Raw genomic sequence first — 19,881 nt, forward strand, 5'->3', positions numbered from 1 at the left:
AGGAAACAAGTGATAATATACATTTTTTAAGATTTATTTATTTTAGAGAGAGAGAATGAGCGAGGATGTGTGAGTGTGGGGAGGGTCTGACGGAGAGGGAAAGAGAAAGAAGCAGATCCCTCTCTGAGCTGGGAGCCCCACAAGGGGCTCTATCTCATGACCCTGAGATCATGACGTGAGCCAAAACCAAGAGTCAGCCACTTAACCAACTGAGCCACCCAGGCACCCCACGAGTGATAATATTGATAATAACAGCTAATGTGTACTGAGCAACTATCTTATTCAGGTGCTGTGCTTAGAAAGATATGTAGTATTTGCATCTACTCTATGAAGTAGAACCATATTCCTGGTTTAAACATTTACACATTGAGGCACTGAGAATTCAATCACATTTCTGAAAAGTGCCCAGGTAGTACATGAAGGAGGTGGTATTCAGTCTGCTCAAGAGCTTTACCTTTTGACCAGTATTTTCTGGAACACCTCCATGCCAAAAACTCCAGTTTTAAACTCAAAGATGATTTCTTGCTAATGACTCCATAGTGACGATTAAATAAATGTACATAAAGCACATAGTAAGTATACAACAAAGGTTAATTATTAGATTTATTATTAAGCCTTGAGATAAAAATAAGTAATATACTTTGGATTAGTTTTCCATCATAAATTTAGGACAGCAAACATCCCCTCTCTAAATGTAAATGATTTTAATAAGGATAAAATAGGTGTGAGCATTTTGAAAATTATTGTACAACCAATCAAAAAAATTATTATCCTTGGACAATGGCACTATTGTGCATGAACTTATCTAAAATGTAAAATATCAGAGCGCCTGGATGGGTCAGTTGGTTAAGTGTCCAACTCTTGGTTTTGGCTCAGGTCATGTTCTCAGGGTCATGAGATAGAGCCCCGTGTCGGGCTCCACATTCAGTGGGGAGTCTGCCTCTCTCTTTCTCCCTCTCCTTCTGACCCTGCCCCGCCCACTCTCTCTCTAATATAAATCTTTAAAATAAAATAAAATGTAAAATATCATATTTGCCGTTTGTCTATAAGGGAAGAATAACAGAATCAGACTGATTATTTGAGGGCTTGGGAAAGTGTATGCATATAGGCTGAGCGTAGCACTTGAATATGGTGTTCAATTGTTTCGATGTAAGACAGGGTGGCAAGATGAGACTTTTCTAAAGGGCACACCTTCTAGATGGTGCCAGTTCCCAGGATTGTGACCCATGGACTGATTCCAAGAGTGGCAAATGACCAAGGTCCATTTTGAAAACCGAAAGTTCAAAAATGTTTGTTTTCCCATTGGCCCCTAGGCAGGAATTTGATTACCTTCAAGAGAAAATCATTTCTGGCTTTAGGTCCCCATTATATATTTTTCCTAAGTCAACCCTCTTTTTAAACACTTAAATACTTTTCCTAAATTGATGAGCCAGAAAAAAAAAATTGTTACCTAATTTTATAGGCTGCCCTACCATTTATAAAACTGCACTTGAGAATCCAACATTTGCCTCAAGGAATTCTCGGCCCCAGTCACCACAGTGGGAAGTGAGAAAATGGTCAGTCCTTTCCAAGGCAGGACTTTGCATGCTGACCCAAGAGGAGGCGTCAGTTAAAGAGTACCATCACGCAGTTAACCCGGTATCCCTCGGGACTCACTGAGGCTCTCCTGAATGCATAAGCAGTGACACCGTCAGGGGCTGGCAAGGCAGTCCCTTATTGGAACTCTTGCTGGAAGAGTCCTGTGGAAGCGTTCTGCAGAAAGCTCACCTGGGAAAGCAGTTCCTAATCTGCATTTAACAGTAAAGCTATTACTTTCCCTTGACTTGCAATTGGTGTTGACCCTAATGACTGTCTAATTGACAACAAACTGGTTCAGTAACGCTGACCTCTTCTTACCTGCAAAGAGAGACTTTTGCAGGATTGATTGAGTGGAACCTTGCACAGCTGAATTAGGCAGTGGTTTTTCCTTAACTGCTGCAGGCTTAACTTGCCAGGGTCCGCACCAGGCTCCGCGCGAGACATCCATTCAAGAAATCAGATCACTACTGCAGCAGGTCAGGAGCACGCTTCCCATTTTCTCCCTTTTGCGCTTTCGGTTTCAGTTTGACGTTAAGATTCTTATGTATCTTTCCAATAATCGAATCTAAAATAATATACACTGTCTCAGTTTTGAAGAAGGACCACTTGGTGCAGGGTTTGGATATTTTGGATCGAAACATTATTGTGCAACTGAGAGAAAAAAAAGGTTTCCCTAATTATTGTCCTTTATTTAACAAAATAAAATTGTGTTGAAATAAAATACAATGTAACAACAACTGAACTCTAAGTATGGTCTTAAAAACGACTCATATTGAGGAATATGTTAGAAATGTAGATCTTATATTTTTAGAAAAAACATAAATGCATTTTAAATACAGGTTAACATAACACCAATTTTAATTTTAAGCTGAATTATGATAATTACTATATTACAGAGGTAAGTTGCAAATGGTTGGAAGCCAGATAGATCTGTGTCTGAATCCCGCCTCTGCTATGGGTAGTTTAAGCAAATTCTTAAACATTGTTAGCCTTCATTTTCTTATCTTTAAAAATGGTACTATAGGGGCGCATGGGTAGCTCAGTTGTTGGGTGTCTGCCTTCGGCTCAAGTCATGATCCCGGGGTCCTGGGACCGAGCCCCGCACCGGGCTCCCTGCTCGGCAGGGAGCCTACTTCTCCCTCTCCCACTCCCCTGCTTGTGTTCCCTCTCTCTCTCTGTCTCTCTGTGTCAAATAAATAAAATCTTCAAAAAAAAAAATAAAAAACTAAAATGGTACTATAATACGTGCCCACTGATATTAAGCATTAAGTAAAACAATAAATAAATGTGCTCATTTCAATACTTGATAAATAGTAAGGTCTAAAATGTCATAGATGTTATGATTATTAGAATATTCTTGGCACATCTGGGTGGCACAGTCGGTTAAGCATCTGATTCTTGATTTTGGCTCAGGTCATGATCTCAGGGTCATGAGATAGAGCCCTGCATCAGGCTCTCTGCTTAGCAGAGAGCCTGCTTGAGATTCTCTCCCTCTCGCTCTGCCCCTCCTTTCTCTCTCTCTCTCTCTCCCCCTCTCAAATTAATATTTTTTTTTTAAAGAAAGGATATTCTCTTTTCGTCCTGAATAGACACCTAGTGATATGACATCTCTAAGATTATTTACTGGTTAAGAAGCAGCTTGATATAGAAAATGTTTCTTACAGTTTGTTCTTAACTTTCTAGCTGGTCCCGGCTTTCTTAGTCACAGCAAGGCTACGTTTTCCTCTGATACTCTCCTACAGCCAATAAATGCTATACCACATCTTTCTCTTTCGTCTTCTGCTGTCTTTGCATTAACCCACAGCAGAAGAACAAATCCGTTACATTTCTGGTTTCCCACACAGAATTGGGAGACTACAGTGAAAAACAATCTGTCCCATAGCTGGGACTCCTCCCGTGGCAATTAAAGCAAGCTTCTCTCCACCTGACCATCTTTACCTGCCTGCTGTGTTTGTTTTAAAATATCTTTCTTGTTCCAAGTGGCCAGTTAGTAATATCCTAATGTAACATACTTCAAATTGAAATGTATAGAGATTTTTTTTTACTGGGCACTATTCTATAAAGTTTTAATTTGGAAAATTTCAAACATTTGAACAGTCGACAACGTAGAATAATGAACCCTACCTCCCAGACCCAGTAACTGTTAAGATGCTGCCACTCTTGCGATTCTTAGGGGCTCCTTACCCCAACCCTATTTTGCCAAACCCTTTTAAAGTAAGTCCTGGCCATCTTGTCTGTTTACTCCTACATATGTCAGTGTAAATCCTTTAAAAAAAAAAAAGTTCCACTTAACTAAATTTAGAAGATACCCTAATATCTGCTAATACATAGCTCATATTCAGTGTCCCCAGTTGCCTAAAATTATCTTTTTAGAGCTGGTCTGTTTGCATCATGATCCCAATAAGGTTCACACATTACATTTGATTTTTAATGTTACTTAAGTACTTTTAATCTGGAGAACTGTCCCCTCTCTCCTTTTCTCTCATGCCATGGACTTGTCAAAGAAACCAGGTCTGTTACTCTATCAAATTTCACACATTTCAAGTTTGTATTTGTTTCCTGACAGTGATATTTAACTCATTTCTCTCTCATTTCTTATAAACTGGAAAATAGCTCCGTAGTGTAGACTGAACCTAAGGTCAACTTTTTTGTCAGTAATACTTTTCTTTGCATTTTGAAAATTGAAGAATGTTTAGTCAGGAATGGTATCTGTCATCTTAGAATCAAATTCACGAATACCAATGGGTAATATTTACATGTGCTTATGGTCATCAGTTCCTGTGGTAATGCCATCTTTATAATTATGAGAAATGAAAAAAGTACGTGTGTATGTGGGCGCCTGGGTGGCTCAGTTGGTTAAGCGACTGCCTTCGGCTCAGGTCATGATCCTGGAGTCCCGGGATCAAGTTCCACATCAGGCTCCCGGCTCAGCAGGGAGCCTGCTTCTCTCTCTGACCCTCTCCCCTCTCATGCTGTTTCTCACTCTCTCTCTCAAATAAGTAAATAAAATCATTAAAAAAAAAAGTACATGTGTATGTATGTGTATAAAAATAAATAAAGTATTTACCCCTTTCTATCTTTGGAGGAATAAATTGGCTGTTAACTTTATCTGTGCCTGTAATTGAGAAAGAGATCAAAAAGTTTCCTCTCTCATATCATTCATTCATTCAACACCGTATACTGCATTTTTTATTTTGGACAGGGTCTCTGGTTAGTGCTAAATATAAAACAAACAAACAGAAAAACATGACTTGATCCTTAGCCACAAGGAATTTGCAGTCATATAACAAGGAAACTCATAGTATAGAATTTGTTTCCTAGGGTGCTAAACCAGTTGGATTATATACCAACTGCGATCCATGAAACAGTACCTAAAAAAAAAGACATTTCTGACATAGTTTATTACAGTTATAACAGTATATTTGTTGTATAAACATGATAGTAAAACAGTAGAAAAGTGAAAAATTAAACCAACTGTCTGGTCTACATTGTATGAAAAATATCTATAGTAAGTATATTTAATAAATGTATTAGTAAATATTTGTTGAATATATTACTGAATGAGTTAAATTGTTGTTTTTTAATTGTGCTGTAGTACATAGATATAAGAAAATCTAAGGAATATAGTCTAAAATGTACCAATTACTAAACTTTGTTTTACATTTGCTTGCATAAAATTAACCTAAATCAGGTGATTCAATTTAAGAACTGAATATTAATTATGGAAAGTAGTATCCAGATAGGTATTATAGGAGTTTAAGTATTAAAGAAAATCCTTAAACTCAATGAATTTTTGAGTACCTCAAAATAAGCCAAGTACATAGAGAACTATGTAGCATTCCGTAATTTCCCAACCTCTCACATAACCTAAAATATGAACAATATATGTTAAATATCATAACCTATGTGAAATGTAAACTACTTTTTATTGTAATACAAGCAGGAAGAAATGACAACCATTTAGAATAAGAAAAAATTCCAAGAAAGATTTTGAAGCATAGATTCTTTGAAAAATAGATGCAACTTCAGTAGTGTAAATATTCTAGTATATTCAAGTATTCATGGGTTTCTCAGGAAATACCAGAAGTCTTAATTTTACTAGAACATGGGGATCATAAAGGTAAGTACCGAATAATGAGATTTTAATTATCATTTGAGATCTTTTTTTGAAGGGCCCTAAATGCCCTTGGATGTAGACAGTATGGGGCCATAAAAGATTTCCAAAAAGGAGGATAGTTGTGTTCAAATCAGTAATTTTAGTGAACTTCTCTAGAGGTAGTTAAAAATTAAAAACAAACTCTATCTATCTGTCTGTCTATCTATCTGTCTCTCTATCTATCTATCTATCTATCTATCTATCTATCTATCTGGGATAGACCAAGACCCTAGGTTGTTTGGGGGAGGGGGGGTGTCTGGTTGGCTCAGTTGGTTAAGTGTCCAGCTTTGATCTCAGCAGCTCAGGTCTTGATCTCAGGTTTGTGAGTTTAAGCCCCACATTAGGCTCCACTTTGGGCCTGGAGCTTACATTAAAAAGTTAGCCTGGTGATGGGTATTAAGGAGGGCACATTCTGCATGGAGCACTGGGTGTTATACGTAAACAATGAATCATGGAACACTACATCAAAAACTAATGATGTAATGTATGGTGATTAACACAACATAATAAAAAAAAAAAAAGAAGAAAAAGAAAAGAAAAAGGGGGTCATTATAACTGGTTGCACAACTCTTGGTCATTTCTCAGAATAATTCAGTGCAGGATTTGTAAACTAATGCTTACAGGGTTCCAATGGCTCATGGGCAATGTTGTTAATAAACCATCGTCTGCACCTGTGGGATACCTGTTAGCACCAGTCATCTTTACAGCCTTGGCCTGAGCCCATGATTTTGCACACAGTGTCTACATCCAGACTGACCATATGTGATGGTCAGCTAACTTACTACACAAGTCCCCCATCCAAAGAAACAAGTAGCTGAAATGTGGCCCACAGTACACTCACTTAAGTCGTGGTCCCCTCACCCTTGGCACAGGCCCATGACCATCTGTTAGAAGGGAAACCTTGTATGAATCTCTACACATTGCTCCAGTGCTGGGGGCCTTTTAAAAGTTATTTATCTGTTCACACTATTATCGGGTCACCATCATGATGGTTAAAGATTAAACAAACAAAAATGTGTTCACTGCTCTGTTGCAATCCATGGGCTCCTAGTTTGGATCCCTGATTGAAAAGCTACGACCTAGGAAATGTCTGAGGCACAGAAATCAAAAAATGTGTAGAGAAGCTGCTTAGAAAGTGAATTAAGAGTGCATTTTGAAACATGTTAATAAAGAGGACAGGTGGAAATGGCAAACAGGCCATTGCAAATGAAATGTATTAAAAGCTCAGGAAGGGATATTAAAAAAAAAAAAACTAGGGAAATATAGTTAAGTGTCATAAGTATGGTGATCAGAGTTGTAACTACAGATAAGAGGATAAAAACAACCAGGGGGAAAGCATATATGGGAGAGAGTATAAATTGTGTAACATTGGCTGTTTACGAATACATAGTTGAGAAAAAGCAGAAATACTAGGAATGTGTGAGAGAACATGCAAATATTCAAAATCATGGTTTCTGGTCAGGCTATTAAATGTTCATCACTATTTTCACACATCCTGATTTAAATTTCCTACAAGGTGATTGCATTTTTAAAAAGTTATCAGGCCTTGAGAAAGAATAGAGAATCACAATAACAAAGTATTACATTTTTACACATTTTCAAATCTACACACTGAAAATCTTACTTGGCTGTGGACTGTAACATATATCTTAATCCAATCTTTGGCTTAAACTCAGACTGTTTCCTTAGCATGCTTAGAAGTAAACTTGGTGTTTTACATTGTATGAGTTTGGACAAATTCATAATGACATGTCTCCATCACTATGGTATCATATGGATTAGTTTCATTGCCCTAAAAATCCTTCATGTTCTACCTATTCATTCCTCTCCTTCCCCTCAACCCCTGGCAACCACGGATAGTGTTAGTGTCTCCTAGTTTTGCCTTATCCACAGTGTCATATAGTTGGAATCATACAGTATGCAGCATTTCAGGTTAGCTTCTTTCACTTAGTAATATGCGTTTGAGCTTGATAATGTGTTCATGTTTATTGCTAAATAATATTCTCTTGCCTGAGTACACCACAGTTTGTTTATCCATTCACCTCTGAAGGCCGTCTTAGTTGCTTCCGAGTTTGGGCAGTTACGAACAACACTGCTATAAACATATGCGTGCATGTTTTGGGGTGAATGCCAAGCAGTGTAATTGCTGGATTGTATAGTAAGAATATGTTCAGGTTTGAAGGAAACCACCAAACTGTCTTCCACAGTAGCTGGGTGATTTTGTATTTCTGCCAGCAGTGAATGAGCATTCCTTTTACTCCACATCTTCACCAGCATTTGGTGGTGTCAGTATTTTGGACTTGGCCGTTCTAATAGGTACGGGGTAGTATACCTATGGATACCTACCACTACTATGTGGTAGTATCTCATTGTTTTCATTTGTATTTCCCTGATGACAAATGATGTAGAGAAGTTTTTCATATTATTTGCAATTTGTGTATCTTCTTTGGTGTGTTGTCTGTTGAGGTCATTGATCCATTTTTAAATTGGATTGTTTTTCTTATTGTTGAGTTTTAAGAGTACTTTATATATTTTGGATAACAGTCCCTTATCAGTTGTGTTATTTGCAAATATTTTCTCCCAGTCTGTGGCTTGTCTTCTCATTCTCTTGACATTATTTTTCACAGAGCAGAAGTTTTTAATTTTAATGAAGTTCAGCTTATCCTTATTTCTTTTGTCAATCCTACTTGCTTATCTCTAGAAAGTCATTCCCAAACTCAAGGTCATTTAGATTTTCTCCTAGGTTATCTTGTAGGAATTTTATAGTTCTGCATTTTACATTTAGGTCTATAATCCATTTCAAGTAATTTTTTTGTGAAGGATGTAAAGTTCATTTGTTTTGCATAATAGCTCCAGCACCGCTTGCTGAAAAGACTCTCTGTTCCTTTGTCAAAATCAGTTGACCACATTTGTGTGATGTGTTTCTGGGCCTCCATTCTGTTCCATCCAAATATTTCTCAGACAACCAATCCTACTTTTCTGGTGGTAAATATTTGTCATAGTGTTTTGAGGATAGAGTTTAAGAGGAAAAATAGAGTTCAACACAAGAACTGCACCTCAGTTAAGGAGAGTAGTATTAAGACAGGCATTACAGAAGTTTAAGGAATGAAACATATAGTTCAATTTGTATGGTGGTAAATCAAGTGAGTTTTTTTTTTTTTTAACAATCACATAAGGAAGCATTTATTTGAGGTTTAACATGGAATCATACAAATAAAATTTGTATAAACACAAATCCACATCGAGTCATAACACAGATAGCAAAAGACAAAGTAAAAACAAAGAAAACTAATTGGCGGCTATATACAGTTGGACAGTTGTGTCTTGTACACTAGAAAGTCTTTTACAAAATAATCATCTTAGATCAACAGAAGACCAATCTTCAATGTCGTCCTGCAAGATGGGTTAACTTTAGCAATCTCCTCCTGTTTTCTCCAACATCCTCCTTTAGTATGGCTGGTAATTGTTTTGGTGATTGCCACCCCCTCGAGACGCCTTGCCGTAAGCGCTCTGTTGCCCACTGTAGTCTGCACATCCCTGTCCATATCCATACTTCCCATAGTTATACCCGGTATAATCATAGCCGCCATAGCCACTACAGTTTTGATCACCACCACAGGCACTATTGTAATTTCCATATCCTTGATCATAATAGTTATTAAATCCTTGGTTCCAGTTTTGGCCCTGACCTCGTCCACGACCCCTCGTACCACCTCGTCCACCAGCTGCAGCACCTCTTCCTCCTTTTTGTTGTTGCTGTTGCTGCCTGTATACCTCTTTGGGTTGTGCAACTTTGATTTCACACTTCCCAGAACCAATTTGATGATATCTGCTTTCTAACAATTTCTTTACTGGCTCTTCGTCTGTATATGTAATAAAACAAAATCCTCTTCTTTCATTTGTTTTTGTATCCATGGGGAGTTCAATATTTTCAATCTCTCCAAAGGCTCCAAAATATTCTTTAATTTGTTCTTCAGAAGTATCTGGGCTCAATCCACCCACAAAAACCTTTTTGGGGGGTTCTTTCCCTTTTAAAGCTTTGGCCCTTTTCGGGTCTATCAATTTGCCATCCAATTTGTGTTCTTTCAGTTCCAAGACCTTATCAACACTAGCAGCATCTTTGAAAAGCACAAATCCAAATCCTCTTGATCTTCCAGTCACTGGATCTGTTTTTATTGTACAGTCTACAACTTCCCCAAATCGAGACAAATATTCAGTCAGATCTTTCTTGCTCGTATCCCAGTTCAAGCCTCCAATAAACATTTTACCGTCATCCTGCTGATTCTTGCTCGCGTTGATCTTGGATCCCTCTGCGAATTCCTCTATGTTGCTGTACTCGTTCATGTCCTCCATGGTGGCGGAGTTGTCGGCCGTGGGGTGCTGGCGCGCAGTCCGGGTCGCGGCAGCAGCGGCGGCGGAGCGTTGTACGGAGCTGGATTTAAAATGGTGGCGGAAGAGCCAAGTGAGTTTTGATAAGTGAGGTGATACTGAAAGTGGAACTTAAAGGATAAATAAAATTTGACATTCATCTCATTCATCCGTCAAAACTTTGCCAAACCCCTCCAAGAGCCAAATGTTGTTGAATTAATACGCAAACCACTGCCAATCAAAGTGACATAGTTCCTGTCCTCATAAAGCTTACATTCATGAACAAGAAGTAAACAATAAATAAGTTGTCTATAACATGATGTTAGGTATTAATAAGTGCTATGAAGAAAACACTTCCCACTACTCACATAAAAAAGAAAAATATATGGACAAAATGGTATTTTAGAAAGGGTGATTGATCAGGAAGGTTCTCTGAGAAATTGATCCTGAAAGGAAAGAGGAAATATGCAAATGGAGAATGTGGATTCCAGGCAGAGAAGACAAGTGTAAAGGCCATGAGACAGGAATATGCTTAATTTTGAGGACCATCAAGAAGGTCAATAAACTACAGGGCAGTAAATAAAGGAGGAAATGATAGGAATGTAGTCAGAGATCACATAAGATCTTGTCAGAGAAAACTATTAGTAAAGGGTGGTTTTAGCAGATGGGCTCAGGTGTAGAAAGACTCAACCATGGGAATAAAAATAGGACGTTTGGAAAATCTCCAGCAATTCATTATCACTTGCATTTTACAAATGGGAAAGGATTAAGAAATAGCAGTGGGTAGATTTTAGAGGGGGAGCCATGCAAGGAGTTTGGGTTGGAGTATGATGTGTCATATGTGAGTTTCAGCAGGATCACTGTGAGCGGAGTGGAGAACCAGTTGGAGAGGGGTAAGATTGGAGGCCAGGAACCAGCTAGGAGATCATTAGAGCAAAATAAACAAACGAGCAGAATTGGAACAGAAGGGTAATCTTTTGGTCAACAAAAGCACATTTTAAGGTTGTAAAGAGCAAAACAAACAAACAAAAACTATGAATCCTTTAGTATTAGTGCCTTGCATGCAAAATGTGCTCAATATATACTTGAAGAAATTGGTTGGTTTAATTTGAAAGTTGTACTATATAAAAATAAAGATGGAGAAACCCTTACATAGTCACAAAGAAAAAACACAGTCCTCGGAAAAATAGTAGTGGTTAGACTACAAACATGGATGCAAATAGTCTAAAACAATGCGGAAGAGTACACTAGGCAAGAGTTCTATCAAAATTAGCTTGACAGTAAATGAATATAATGGAATTTTTATTGTCCTGAAACAGAATAATTCTGACTCTCAGTGGTCAGTGTTGTTCAAGGTAATAAGGGAAATAAAGTTTTGATTAGTTGGATCAACTATAATGATAATTAAGACTTTGGAAGAAACCCTGCTGGTCATTGCAATCCATCAAATAATTCTACATAACTTGATGACTTTATCCAAGGCCTTTTCCATCCCTTCAGGCACAGTAAAAACCATTTGGAAACATTTCATGGAAGAATAACACAAACAATTAAGGTGTAATATGGCTAAATGACAGTTTAAAAACACTTAGAAGTCTTAATTGAAATGAGAACACTTCTAGGACTGGCTTGAGGTGGTAGAAGAATTACTTAGATTAATGTGAGTAAAATAAGAGATAATGGCATGAAATTAAGTAAATCATGCTGACCCTAGAGTTTGTGGATCATCAAACATACAAATGGCAGTATTAAAATCACTCTTTCTTTGGAGGGTTTAAGTATAATGATATACTACTGAATGTTCCAGGGAGAAAATCCATTAGAATATATAATAATGGGCATATTCAAACTTTTCAAATTATCCCTCCAAGTGGTATCATATAGAAACAGTCATATTTTTGAAAGATATGTTTTCCTTTTGTAGTTCCTCGGTGAGACAAATTGAAGTTGAGTCATTTGGATGAGAGTTTAAAATGCTCAAGAAATCAGGTAGTGCCAATAACCTAGAGTCAAAGTGATGCCTCACATCATCTGGTTGAAAAGAAAGAAATCAAAGCAAAACAAGTGACTGAACAGATGGAAAAATAATGAAATGAACATTTACATTTAGGGTTTCTAGGGTTTCTCATTAACTTTGTCCAGTCTCTTATTTTGCTCAGAGAATGGTACGTGGTTGACTGAATAGATGTCAAAAAGAGGGGGGGGAAATTAGTCTGAAGTAGTTAGTTCTCTGTAGAAGGAAATTAGAAACACTGTTATGGGTGAATTCATTATAAGTAAAGCCATTAACATTTGGGCATTAACAAAAATGTCGTATAGGTGTCCATGTTATACAAATATATATAATTTATTTATAAATAAAGAGGCACATAAATACTTATACTGGAGTTGGTTGTAGACTTACATGGTAAAGAGTTAAACTCTCATCAAACCTTCATTACTCTCCCCCGCATCCCCTGCTTTACAAAAGGCTCAGCAGCGAAACTTTTACTATTGACGGGGAATACAAAACAAAATATAAACTTCTCTAAATTAATTTATAACTAGTCCAGCAGGAATGTTAATATCGCAGAGCATAGCTCTGCACATTTCGCGGTGAGGCTTCTGACATCTTTATTCCAACCACAGCAAAATCAGTAAGTTTTCTTCCCCTTCCTCAAATGCTTGCTATTTTCAAACTCCTTACAGAGACAGTAAGATGCCAAATTCTGTTTATCCCATCCTTAAATATAATCAGATTAAAAAAAATTTGAGGAATATCTAAAGAACAACAGGAAAAGTAAAGATAATGATTAAACATAGAAAAAAGAATATATATAATAGACTCCAGAGGAAAGAAAAATAATAAAAACAGAAGACAAAGATAATATGAATAAAGAATGAAAAAAGAATATATATGTATATTATTTATATATTTATATATATATATATAGACTCAAGAGGAAAGAAAAATGATTAAAAAAGAACAAAAGATAAAGATAATATGCGTCAAAAACTCTGAAGGATGCGATTTTACCCTACTTGCCTTGACTAGTCTGCCATGATCCTGTGGATGCTGAAAGGGACACGAGACTTCGGGGCCAGAAATAAAGGCCTGTTTATTCCTCACAGCAATAGCTATGGACAGAATATTGACATTTTTCTACCCATTTCTTAAGTCCCTATCCCCAGAGGTTGATACTTACAGGGCCAAGTGACACCTGCCCAAAAAATGGGTTGAGTTACAGGAGAGAAACTCTGATCTTAGGAAACCTTTATAACGGGCAATAAGCCTGCCTGACATTTTCAAACAGAGTGAGTCAACATTATCTTCACTATATTGGATAATAAACAATCCTACCTTCCCCCCCCCCCCGCAAAGGGAGACTTTATCTTCCAAAACTTTTTTTTTCTAAACATTCTTGAGAAGATAATACAGACTGAAGGAAGCCTGTGCCTCTGCTTACAAAATAGGCAGAAATGTGAGACTCTTTAAGAATGTCTCTGAACACTATGCAACCAAAGAAAAATTTGGTAGGTCAGTGTAAGCAGGGATTAAGAAAGGATGCTATGAGGAGGAAGAGGTGGTAGCAGCTACAGTGGAGCTTTGGACTCTGGGTCCTGCTCCTCACTCACTGCTTTTTGCTCTCAGTGAGGAACAAGTCCATTAGGAAAATTCACTGCAGCCATGGCTTTTAAAGACACCAGGAAGACACCCATGGGACCAGAGGTGGCGATTCACTGAATTAGAATTATTCTAACCAGCCCCAGTGTAAAATCTTTGGAGAAGGTATGTGCTGACTCCATCAGAAGTATAAAGGAAGGGGTGCCTGGGTGGCTTAGTTGGTTACACATCTGCCTTTAGCTCAGATCATGATCCCGGAGCCCCGCATCAGGCTCCCAGCCCAGTGAGGAGTCTGCTTCTCCCTCTCCCTCTGCTCCTTCTCCCATTTGTGCATGCTTTCTCTCTCTCTCTCTCCCTCTCTCTCTCTCAAATAAACAGATAAATGAATAAATAAAAAATCTTAAAACAAAAAAAGCATAAAGGAAAAGAATCTCAAAGTGAAAGGACCAGGTCAGATGCCTACCAAGACTCTGAGAATCACTAGAAGAAAAACTCCTGTGGTGAAGGTTCTAAGACCTGGGATTGTTTCCAGATGAGGCTCTACAAGCAACATGTTGATTTGCACATTCTGAGATTAAGCAGATTACTTCCATCAGCATTGAGCCAGGAGTTGAGGTTTAAGTCACTGTTGCAGATGCTTTCAAATCAACCTTTTTAATAAATTATCAGTTGTTTAAAAAAGAAAGGATGCTATGAAAACTGGACAGAGAAGAAGAAAAATTTTTAGAACGTAAAAATAGGATTGAATTCCTTTTTAAAATAATGTAAAAGGGATGGAAAATAAAACTGGGAGAGTTTGCCAGAATGTAGAATATTTTTAAAGCAACTTAAATATTAAACCATAAGAAATATGAGGATCAATCCAGTAAGTTCAACCTTCAATATATATAAGTTCCAGAAGGAAACGACAGGGATAGCAAAAGTACAAAAATTATCAAAGAAATAATACAAGAAAACTTTCCCAGAGCTAAAGATGTCTCAAATCCTCTTGCCAAATAGAATTGAACAAACAAACAAACAAACAAACAGAAGAACACCTCCCTGGCTGAAATGTATAAAATCACAATTTAAGAACAATAAGTTGACATGGAGAATATAAGAGTACAACAAAGCACCTGTAAATTTCAGGAAGAAGAAAAGCTATTCAAATAGTCATGGTCCAAACTTGAAGTACTTAAGATCAAATTTGAAAAGGAAGTTACTGGGTTTAAGAAAATATAATAAAATGGATATCAAACCTGAATGAAAATCTGACATAATAGAAACATAATGTTTCTTATCTTAACAAGAAAAATACAATTTTATACTTTTGAAAATAATCTATACATAATAAATACACCAATTAGTAAAACCATGCTAGTAATTGATAGTCCAAAAACGAGGGAACGTTTATTTTGAGTGACTTCTAGAGAATCCACCGGAACCTTCCTCTTAGACTGGCTGAAAGGCCATGACTCTTTTATCCTAGAAAAGGACATGTCACCCTAAAACTTTGTCGTGAACGATATTCTCATAGTCAAAATGGTATAAATGCCGCTAAGTGATGTTCAATAATTTGAATTAATTAATTTGTAAACAAATAACGTAACTATATGGTACAAAACCATGTGGATGTTATCAGCTATTACAATGTAAAATGATGTGCAGCTGAAACATGCTGCTGGGAGAAGTGGAAGGAAAGTCAGGATCCCTAATTTCATCTTGCACAGTCTTAGCTTGATTACTTAACACAGAGTTTTAAGAATATATATATATATATATATATATTTTTTTTTTTAATTTGAGAGTGAGAGAGAGCATGAGAGAGAGAGAGAGCACGAGCAGGAGGGAGCGGCAGGCAGAGGGAGAAGCAGGCTCCCTGCTCAGGACTCCATCCCAGGACCCTGGGATCCTGACCCCAGCCAAAGGCAGACGCCCAACCGACTGAGCCACCCAGGCACCCCTGAGTTTTAAGTATATCATGAAAAGTTCAACAGTAAACACCAAAGGAGCTAAAAATAGCAACATAAAATGAGTGGGCAGTAGGGCAGAAGAGAAAGAAATCAGCTAATTCTCACCTATCATAGCAGAAATAGATATATGGAGATATATATACACACATACATACACACAGTGATTAATATTAATGAATGAAGAAATTATCCAGAGATACTGAAGTAACTATCAGAGGAAATAGAAGCAAAAACAGTTAAAAGTAGTTGCCTCTGGGAAGCAGCACTGGGGATGGGTAAGGATGCAGCTGGGACCATTATTTTTTATTATACTTCTGTACTATTATTATTAAAATTCCTATGTGTAACAATATATTAGCATTATAAAATTATTCATTCTATATAATTTTTTTAAAAGGCAGGCAATCTCAATTATAGCATTTCCCTTATGTGTTGGAATGAGGTCATGCCTTAAAAATCAGAATCCTAAAAACCTAGAAATGTTTAAAACTATATATTTTAATTTAAATATCATTTTACTGGTTTAAAAAATACTTAAAAGAGTGGATGTGTAGCTCATAATATGTGAACTGTATACTCTGAGTCATCTAATACATTTCTTAAATAGTAATAATAATTTAGAATTTATTTTCTGAAATGAACTTTTGGCTCATATGCTCTTCTCTACTAGTAAGTAATAAGATGATATTACTTAACCTTTTAACAGATATAATTTTATAAGTATTTACTGAGAACATAAGCCTGATTTTACATTTCTACATCGCCTTCCAAGAATACATGCTTATCTTTCTTTTTTTTTTTTTAAACTTATTTCCGCCTACTGGTTTCATCAACTTTTATAATGGGGATGTTCAGACTAATCCAAAGGGCAATTTACACTTAACCTTTTCGAATGGAATTCCCTAAGCAGGATGTCTCAGCAGCTCATTTACAATTCTTACTATAGACAACACACTACAGCTTGTCTCCAAGATTGGCTTTATGAATTGTAACCACAGGAGTAGACAGTAAAGGTTTTACATTCGTTGCATCTTGGCAAAGGGAGTATACCTCAAGCAGCTTTCCCTGGAGTCCAAGTCAAATAGAATCAGGGGTGAGGAAATTACTGACCTTTTTCTACTGAGCTGCCATGAACCTCATGCAAAGAGGCCCTTTGCTGAGGAAGAGGAAAAAAATGACTTGAGTGCCTTTCCCTGATCTATAAAGAAGTCTCTGTCTCTGTCGATTTTTCTTGTGCTTGAGCTCTTGCGCTCTCTGTCTCTGTCTCTCTCTCCCTTGGCTCTCTTTCTATGTATATATCATTGATTGAACATATTGGGGATAACACGAAGTCAATATTCTTGAAAAATCCTGGTGTGACCTGTAGAACGGTTGGGGCACTAGTCTATAGCTACCCCCTTAATAGGCATTTACATAGCATCCCCCAAATTCTATTGCAGGAGCAATGTTGCCTATTTCTCAGAGGACTTACTTACCACTTGGACTAAAAATGAACTAGAGGAAAGCAAATGAATCTATGAGATCTTGAGGTAATTACAGACACATAATAAACATTTAATGGAATAAAGGTTAAATGCAGCTGGGCATAGTCCTTGGAACCACAGTAAAACAAATGTTAATAAAACATGATACTTAGGGGCATTAGGCCATTAATTCCAATGGATGATTAATGGAGGATGTTTTTTAGTGTCAACATTAAAATTTGATCTTCATTTTTAGCATCTTTAGAAATAGAAAGCTGAGGCATAGACCTTCTTTATCAGAGAAATATTTCATTTGAGAAATGCTTTTACCTATTCTATGCAGTTTCTTAAAACTCTTCTCTAAACTGTGAACATTTAATATTCCATAATTCCAAATAAGAATACTGAGGTCAGACTAGAATCTTAAACACTATATAGAGATTTCACCTGTTCATTTTTTTGAAGAGAAGTTCCCAGTAGTCCTACTATTATTTCTCTATCTATGTAAATATCTATCTATACATACACACACATATGTTTGATTTCACACCCAGCTTGAATTTTAAAGACATTTTTCTCAATCTGACTTTCAAGTTCTAGGAAACTTGGGGTAAGGTAACAATTTTCAAATGAAAATATCATAGAAAAAGCTAATGTGTGTGAATATGCATCATAGAGTCATTTATAGTAAGTACTATAGTCATTGATTTATAGTAAGTACTTACTAACATTCTTTTCAAATTTCAGTTAAGAGGAAGATATTTTCATTTCAGGGCTCGGCTTAACTAAGGAGATGGTTTGTGCAGGTTTAGACTGATTTCTTGAAGTAGGTGGAGTGAATATTAATCTTTTCAAGACACGGGTATCACTAAAAGAAGGTATGGAGAATGATAGAAATACAATTTTTCTCAGAAAATTACTTTAATTCTATGTTCTCCTATGCCTATGAAAGTAATCTCTCACTTAGTAATTGATAGCCCCCACCCACATATGAAGAGAATCAAGAACTATTCACATATATTTCCTTGATTACCATAAAAAAAAGTGGAGTGTTCTGCTATTAGCATGAGTAACCTCATTTTTCTGTAATCAACCAAAAAAAGAAAAAGAAAAAAAAAAAACTTCACCCTCAGAATTAACTGAAAGATTTTCATTTCACCTCCTAACAAAACGATGCCAAGCTAATAGCCAAAATCCCCAGAGAGGGGTATACCAGCCAGCTTCTCAGTTCAAAAATAATAGCATTACAATTAAAACACTAGTTTTGGGGCACCTGTTGGACTCTTGATTTCGGCTCAGGTCATGACCACAGGGTTCTGAGATCGAGCCCCACATCGGGCTCTGCACTCAGTGGGGAGTCTGTTTCTCCCTCTGTCCCTCCCTCTGCTAGGGCTCTCTCTCTCTCCAAATAAATAAATAAAATCTTTAAAAACAAACAAACAAGGACAACCACCAGTTTCTGTTTACCACATAGTATCTCGTGATCCATACATTGGTGTATGCAGGAAGATAGCCCTTCAAAGATACCAGAATCTCTCTTTTCTATCTATATATCTGTCTAAAACCAACAGAGGGAAACACTTCATCAAGTTCTTTTTGAAATGTTAAGAGTCAGAAAATTATTCTAAGTTAAGAAAACCACACTGGGTAATTTGTGCCTCAGAGGAAAGCTTCCCAGGATGAGTGAATAGGAAAAGCAAGAACTTAGTTGAAACAGGTCTCTCAGAAACTTTTTTCTTATATTTAACTGTACCACATAAAGCTGCTTCAGAACCCATGACTACATCCTTTTTACCTCTCTAGAAGACACATTCCACAATCAAATTGCTGCTTCTAACAGAAAGCGTCCCTTTAAAGTCACTTGTAAGTAATAATCCCATCTGTTCTTAGTTCTGATCAGTTGAATTTGAACACTGTGTTATTTTCTGCCTTCTCATGAAGCTAAACCATCCACTGTGCCTTCTTGTCCAAAAAGCTACTCGAAGTAATGCAGAAATCATGAATTTACTGAGTTTATTAAATCCAGTTTTACATAGGGAAAATCCTATTCATTCTCTAGAATAGCCAAGGCCAAAAAAGGATGGCATGATTCAGCCCTTGGGACCGAGCAGTTGTCCAGGTGTGAGCGTTGCCGAAGCCTTTTTAAAAATCCTCTTTTAAATTCAATTTTAATGGAACAAACTGCTAGAAAAGTGCCAAGAAAATTGTTTCTTAACATTTGCCGGCAGGATCATGACCCCTAATGTCTTTACCAGGCTGATAACTTCTGGGCAGCGGAATGAGCCTGCATTCATGAAATCTTTTAGGAGATGCACTGCTGGAGGGGAGGGACAGTGATGTCATTTGAGAACTGCCACTGATGAATGCTGTTAGCTTGTGAATTTTTCCAAGTCCATTATGACACCTTTGTTAGCTAATGTGCTTCACCAGCAAAGATAACAGTTGCATTCTGAATAGATTTGGGCAGACAGAAAAAACAAACTGCTATGCACCCCAATTTCCTGTTACACTATTCACACAATTTGCTTTGCTCTCTCTCTCTGGGAAATCCGTCTCTGTCAGTATAAGTTAACATATCTCATTCATTTGCTTTCTGTTTCCCCTCATCAAGCTACAGAGATTTCATACTCTGGCTCCCCACCTCCCCCGTTTCTTTTTAGACACAAAACTATACTTGAATACGACGCAGACATCTTTATAAAATTATGTCATGGGGTGGAGAGTGACTTTGTTATCCTAATAACAAACTTTTTCAAACAT

The 19,881-nt window shown here is 37.0% G+C and overlaps 2 pseudogenes; one reads left to right on the forward strand and one right to left on the reverse strand.

Moving 5' to 3' along the window:
* Positions 1-8,893: 8,893 nt before the first annotated feature.
* On the reverse strand, positions 8,894-13,385 carry LOC114206121 (heterogeneous nuclear ribonucleoprotein D-like pseudogene; annotated as a pseudogene).
* A 384-nt stretch (positions 13,386-13,769) lies between these two features.
* LOC114206122 (small ribosomal subunit protein uS10 pseudogene) lies at positions 13,770-14,402 on the forward strand (annotated as a pseudogene).
* The last annotated feature ends 5,479 nt before the right edge of the window (positions 14,403-19,881 follow it).

Source organism: Eumetopias jubatus, unplaced genomic scaffold (genome assembly GCF_037043125.1).
Source record: "Eumetopias jubatus isolate StellerSeaLion01/CBP00866 unplaced genomic scaffold, mEumJub1_p1.0 scaffold_2, whole genome shotgun sequence".
NCBI classification, from domain to species: Eukaryota; Metazoa; Chordata; class Mammalia; order Carnivora; family Otariidae; genus Eumetopias; species Eumetopias jubatus.